The sequence below is a fragment of the Chrysochloris asiatica genome, unplaced genomic scaffold (genome assembly GCF_000296735.1).
Source record: "Chrysochloris asiatica unplaced genomic scaffold, ChrAsi1.0 scaffold00171, whole genome shotgun sequence".
NCBI lineage: Eukaryota > Metazoa > Chordata > Mammalia > Afrosoricida > Chrysochloridae > Chrysochloris > Chrysochloris asiatica.
This window is the reverse complement of record NW_006408689.1, coordinates 126,047-133,210: the sequence shown is the minus strand read 5'-3', so window position 1 is coordinate 133,210 and position 7,164 is coordinate 126,047.

The following is a 7,164-nucleotide window of genomic DNA, read 5'->3' as shown; positions in this document are numbered from 1 at the left end:
ACATCATGTAAGTGGACTCACAAAGCATAAAGTCTCATTTCATCACAGCATGTTTTATCCTTTGAATCTACCGTGGAATGTGATTTTTATCTTGCAAATCTGCTATCCTACAATCTATAGTATTTATCATATTATTTGTCATACTGGCTAAGATGTGATTATGCATGGCCTCAGCCAACACTAATATTCATTGTTTGGGGACCAGAGTACCATGACTACAGAAGACTGGCCACTGCAGGTTTCCACTTGTAATAATATCAGATTGTGGGTGTTGTAGCCTAACTGTTGGGTTCAAAGTCTAGTTCTTCTTCTTACTGACTGTATGACCCTGAATAAATGTCTTAATGTCCCTACTCTATGTTCAGAGAACTTGACCTTTATTCAAGAGTGGGCTTTTGACTTCCTGTTGGATTTGCCCAATGGGGAGTCCTGGCAGAATAGCAGAAGCTGGAAAGAGTAAGGTCTAGGTATTTATTTCCCTTTTGCTTCCCTACAGCAGAGTATCTTGATTGGCTGAGTGCCTCTGCTGAAGTCACTCTTCCAGGACTTCTCTTTGCTAACAGCTCCCTTACAGTTATTTTAGCTCTAGATCATTGTATTATCTTTTGTGTTTGCTCTAATCCTCCTTTAAACTAGTTGCTGTGGAGTTAATTCTGATTTACAGCAACCCCACATATATCACAGTAGAACTGTGTTCCACAAGGTATTCAGTGACTACTTTTTCAGAAATAGATCACTAGACCTTATATCTAAGACACCTCTGGGTAAACAAGAATTTCTAACATTTCAGTTATCCTCCATGCATAATAGTAATTTGTACCACAGTTCTTAGGTCAATACATGTTGCTGTTAAGTGTCATTGAGTTGGTTTTGACTCACAGCAACCCTGTATAGGGTTTCCAAGGAGCAGCTGGTGAGTTTGAATCATTAGCCTTGTGGTTCAAATTTACCTGGCGGTCCAGTGCTTTATCCTACAATGACTGGAAGTGTTAATGATTGCAATGCTGAAAGACTAGACTATTCCCCATCGTCTTCACCCTTGTAAATACTTAAAGCAGGTAGTCCTGTCAGGCTGATTCCATTTCTCTGAGATAGACCCAGACTTTTCCTGCTGGTCTGAAATAGTTTCTCTTGATATGCTGGGAGAATAGGATTTTATCTTCAGTATCATGTTCAGTTACCTACAAATTCTTATATTTGCATTGTAGCATACGGATTCCAGTTTATTCCAAAGATGTATACTGTGTTAACATATCTGAACCAGAGGAGACTTTGAGCATCATATCTATGATGTGTCTAAAAACAGCCTAATCTCATGTATAGTTAGTGTCATTTTCCCCCAGACCACCATTTAAGCCCTGTTCTAGCCCATGGTGTTTTTTGAGGATAAGATAATATTTATTATTACCATGTGTCCTCATTTGAAAATAACTGAATTCATTAGGATGTTCTAATCATTACAAAACACAATCAAAATAATAAACACTGAAGCAATGTGTCATTATTTTTCAACTGGTGATTTCTGGGCTCTTTATGTAGTTTTTACATTGCATCCACAACAACATGAAAAATGGGGGTGGTCATTCTGGAGTCTTTGTGTGGTGCTATAAGATAAGCACTGGACTGCTAACCACAAGCTCAGCAGTTCAAACCCACCAGTTGCTCCTCGGAAACCCTATACAGGGTAACTATGAGCCAGAATTGACTTAATGGTACTTAACATCAAAATATCTCAGGTACAACTGATGCTTCACACTGGCATTAGTGAAATGGCAATGGAGATAATTATTTCTTATACCAGAAGACCTACAAAAGATATTTGTAGTCTCTATGGACAGAAAGAAACAAGATTGCTAATTCTTGAAAGACAGTTATTTAATACACTATTTTTTTGTTTTGTTTTGTATAGCATTCTTGTTCTTGTTGCCTTCTATATGAATGAAAACTAAATAAAATGCTAGTTAAAATATATTTTTGGCTTTAACATGTAAACATATGAAACCATTCACCTGTTCTTCTGCCTTTCAGACAAAATGAAAAAAAAAAGTAATTTTCTGTTTATCAGGCAACAACTACACTACAATTATAAGGCTGATTAAACACTGAAGCTGTTTACAAATTGTGGAAACACTATCCCACTAAATATTTTAAAATATAACAGAAACCATCCATCTTCAAAGGTTAACTGTTAGTATGCCTGAAGGCAGGATCTTAAACTAAGTGACCTCTTGAGCTTTCTTGTCCTATGATGTCATGAAATGAAATAGCTAGCAGCCTGGGGGAATGCAAAATAATTCCAGCTCCAGTCCTTAGGATGACTTGGCAAGAGCAGGTGTGACTATATTAATCAGCATGTGGCAAAAATGCTTATGCCTGCTAATGAGATGACAGAGGCGATGTTGTGCAAACTGTCACGGTGAAAGCATCCCTGCCTGGCACTTATGCCCTTGAGTATTTGTCCAATCACTACGTGAACGGCAGCCATGACTGAGCATGACCGTGGTTTTGGAGATGAGATTCATGTGCATAAAACCCTCTCACTAACACTATTACTTCCACTCACTGAAATTTACTCCCTGCTAAACATACTAAAAGGGAAAATTCAGGTCTGTGTTGAAATAGCATTAAAAGATAAGAACTAACTTCTGTAGCCACATAAGAACTCTATTATAGTAAACAAACAAACAAAAATACTCATGTTATCTCTTCCCTGTTGTGTTTGGTGCCCTACAAAGTTTGGGCTAGAAATTAAAAATAAATATTGCATATTAAATCTTGCTGAACACTAGAAATAAAGTAATAGAAACAGATGCTGTATTTTACATCCATAATTTCTGTTTTTAGAACTCTGTCTTGTCATTTTAGGGAGAAAGGGCAGACTAATCCCATAATGGAACTATTTATTACACCATTCTATTTTCATAATACCCTTGTTCCCATTGCCTTATACATAAATGAGAACCAAATAAATGCTAGTTAAAATATATATTTTGCTTTAATATATAAACAAATGAAGCCATTCAATTCAATGAAGCAGGATAGAGCATTAACCTTTAGAGAGCAAGGGCTCATGACTAAAGATTCTGTGTTTTATCAAATCACTTAAGTCAAAATGGAGTGTAAGTTAATTGGCTATTGCAAGGCAGTGCAAGACAGTTTCATGGTTTAAAAAGCATCCGTTTCCATTATCATCAATGGGATAAGTAAAAAGCCATTTTACGTTGTTTCTACACACTTTTATTGTATAGAAAGGAAATGCATTATGTGATATCAAGGTAAATTGATTTTTTCAGCACTACTTCTTTGAAAAAAATTACAGTTTAGGATAAACATTTCAAAAAAAATTCTAAACTTAATAAATCATATAGATGGAATAACACTTTTCTAGAACTGACTCCATGGCACACAACCACCACTGCCAGAATAATGTGGTGCTGTGTATAAGCACTTGACTGCTAAGCACAGATCAGTGATTTGAACTCACCAGCTTCTACTAGGGAGAAAGATGAGGCACTATCTTCCCATAAAAGCCTATGCAGGGCCACTATGAGTTGGAACAATCTCGAGGGCAGTCAACAACAACATTAAAAAACAAAGTAGATATGTATGAGTCTTCCTGACATGTGCTCCCTGAGAATAATTTCCTAGACAGATATATTTATTACAATAAAATAAGTGTAAACAGGAGTATGTTATTTCTCCATTTGAGAGAAATCACATTCACATGCTTAAATATGAATGTAATATAAATATGACAGCACAAAATCAATTGGTGAGACTGTAGTGAAGGGGATGGGATGTCTGGGGAGTAGCTAGAAGAAAGGGAATTACCTTTTATTCTAAGCCCTTTTTGTATCATAATATTTCTTGTTATATTGACATTACTTTTCAGTAAATTTTTTAAAAATTACTTTGATAAAAGAAATGAGTTTGTCTTCTTCATTGTATACACTTACATTTCTTACTTTTCTGTATGCCAGATTACAATTTTGTCTGCTTTAATTTCACTTTTTCTACAAACCTTTGGTTATTTTTGTTGTTATTGTTAAGTGCTTTTAAGCCAGTTCTGACTCATAAACAACCCTGACTTTGATTTCCAAGAAGCAGCTGGTGGGTTTGAATCACTGACCTTGTGGTTAACAGTCCAGTGCTTATGCTGAAGCACAACGTTATCCTGAAGTAGTGTTATTTTCATCTACATGATTTATTAGGTCTAGAATATTTTTTGAAATGCTTACCTTAAATTGTAATTTTCTTGCAAAGAAACAATGCTGAAAAATATAAATCTACCTCGATAAAACATAATTCATTTCCCTTTTTTTATAAAAGCAATGCAAAATGATTTTTATTTATCACATTGATGATCATGGAAATGGATGGCAGTAGGTTTTTTGTTTTTCTTTTAAAGAGGAATGACCTAACAAGAGTAAACCTAGAAATATTATACTGTTTTTATGAGTTATTAAAATACAAATATGTACAATATGACATCTAAGAAATAAGCAAATATATAGACACTAGACCTTATTAACGGTTACCAGGGAGGGTGAGAAGGGGAAAAGGGAGAATTTGCTTAGATGTACATTTAGTCATATACATTCATCTGTCAGTTTGTCATACTGTGGTGGCTGGTGTGTTGCTGTGATTCTGTAAGCTATGCCACGGGTATTTTAAATACCAGCAGGGTTACTTATGGTGGAGGGTTTCAGATGAATTTCCAGATGAAGAAAGACTAGGAAGAAGGAGAGACAAACTACTTCCGAATATTTAGTCACTGAAAAACTTATGAATAGCAGTGGAACACTGTCAGATATAGAGCCATAAAATGAGCCCTTCAGGTTGGAAGGCACTCAAAATGCAACTGGGGAAGAGCTGCCTTCTCAGAGTTAAGCTGACCATGATAATGCGAATAGAATAAAGCCCTCAGAACCTGCATTTGTTGATGGCGCACAAGTAAAAAATGAAGAGAAACAGCTGTAAATATCTATTATTAATGATCAAAACATAGAATGTCAAAGTATGAATCTAGGAAAACTGGAAATTTCCAAAATGAAATGGAACACATAAACATCAATATCCTAGGCATTAGTGACCTAAAATGGATGGATATTGACCATTTTGAATCTAACAATCTCAGAGATTAATATGCCGAGAAAGACAAATTGAAAAATGGCGTTGTAGTCATCATCAGAAAGAACATATCAAGATGTTTCATGAGGTACACTGCTGTCTGTAATAGGATAATATCCATGAGTCTACAGGGAAGATTACTTAATACCACTATTATTTAAACTTACACAGCAGTCACTGAAGACAGTGAAGATGAAATTGAAGAATTCTACCAACTTATTCAGTCTGAAATTAATCACACATGTACTGATAATCACTGGTGATTGGAATGCAAATGTTGGAAACACAGAGGAAGTATCAGTAGTTGGAAAATATGGCCTTGGTGATAAAATGATGCTGGAGATCACATGATAGAATTCTGCGAAACCAATGATTTGTTAATTTCAAATACATTTTTTAAACAACAAAAGTGGCAACTATACACTTGGACTTCACCAGATGGAATACATAGAAATCAAACTGACTACATCTGTGGAAAGAGACGGTGGAAAAGCTCCATATCATCAGTCAAATCAAGGCAAGAGGCAGATTGTGAAACAGACCATCAATTGCACATATTTAAATTCAGACTGAAGCTGAAGAAGATGAAAACAAGTCAACAATAGCCAAAATATAACCTTGAATATATACCACCTGAATTTAGAGATCATTTAAAGAACAGATGTGATACATTATAGAATAAAGACTGAAGACCAGTAGAGTTGTGGAATGACATAAAGAACATCATACAGGAAGAAAGCAAAAGGTCATTAAGAAGACAAGAAAGAAGAAAAAGACCAAAATGGATGTCAGAAGAGACTGAAATTTGCTCTGCGGTGTAGAGATGCTAAAGCAAATGGAAGAAATGAGAAAGTACAAGAGCTGAACAGAAAATTTCAAAGGTATGCTCTAGAAGACAAAGTCAAATACAAAGCAAAATGTGCAAATACCCGGACTTTGAAAAATAAAGGGAATAATTCGTTCAACATTTCTCAAGCTGAGGGAACTGAAGAAAAAACTCAAGTTATGACTTGTGTTATTGAAGGATTCTTTGGGCAAATTATAGAATGATGCAGAAAGCATCAAAAGAAGTGGAAGTAATATGCTGAGTGACTGTACCAAAAGAAATGGTCGATATTCAACCATTTCCAGAGGTGGCATATATCAAGAGCCAATTATACTGAAGGAAGAATTCCATGGTAAATTGAAGGCATTGGCAAATAACAAAGCACCAGAAATTGATGGAATAAAAATTGAAATCTTTCAACAAAGTGAGGCGGCACAGAAAGCATTTGCTCATCTATGACCAGGAAATTTGGAAGACAACTGTCTGGCCAACTGATTGGAAGAGATTCATATTTGTGTGCATTCCAAAGAAAGGGGCCCCAAATGAATGTAGAAACCATGGACAATGCCTTTGATATCCCATGCGAGTAAAGTTTTATTAAAGGTAATACAGAAATGACTGCAAACATACATAGACAGAGCACTTCCAGAGATTCAAGATGGATTCAGAAGAAGCCATGAAATGAAGAATATCATTGCTGATGTCCGATGGATCTTCGCTGAAAGCAGAGAATATCAGAAAGATGTTTATCTGTGCTTTATTGACTATGCAAATGCTTTCGATTGTGTGAATCATGACAAACTATGGACAACATTGCGAAGGATGAGTATTCCAAAGCCCTTAATTGTGCTCCTGAGGAATCTGTACATAGATCAAGAAGCATTTATTTAAATAGAACACTGGAACATGGAATGGTTTAAAATTAAGTAATTGTGCAGCAGGGTTGTATTCTTTCACCATACTTATTCAACCTGTATGCAGAGAAAATAATGTGAGAAGCTGGGTTATATGAAGAAAAATGTGGCATCAGGATTAGCGGAAGACTCCTTAAGAGTCTGTGATATGCAGATGATACAACTTTGCTTGCTGACAGTGAAGTTGTTGTTGTTGTTGTTAAGTGCCGTCGAGTCGGGTCCGACCCATAGCGACCCTGTACAGGGTTTCCGAGGGTGTAAATCTTTACGGGAGTAGAAAGCCTCATCTTTCTC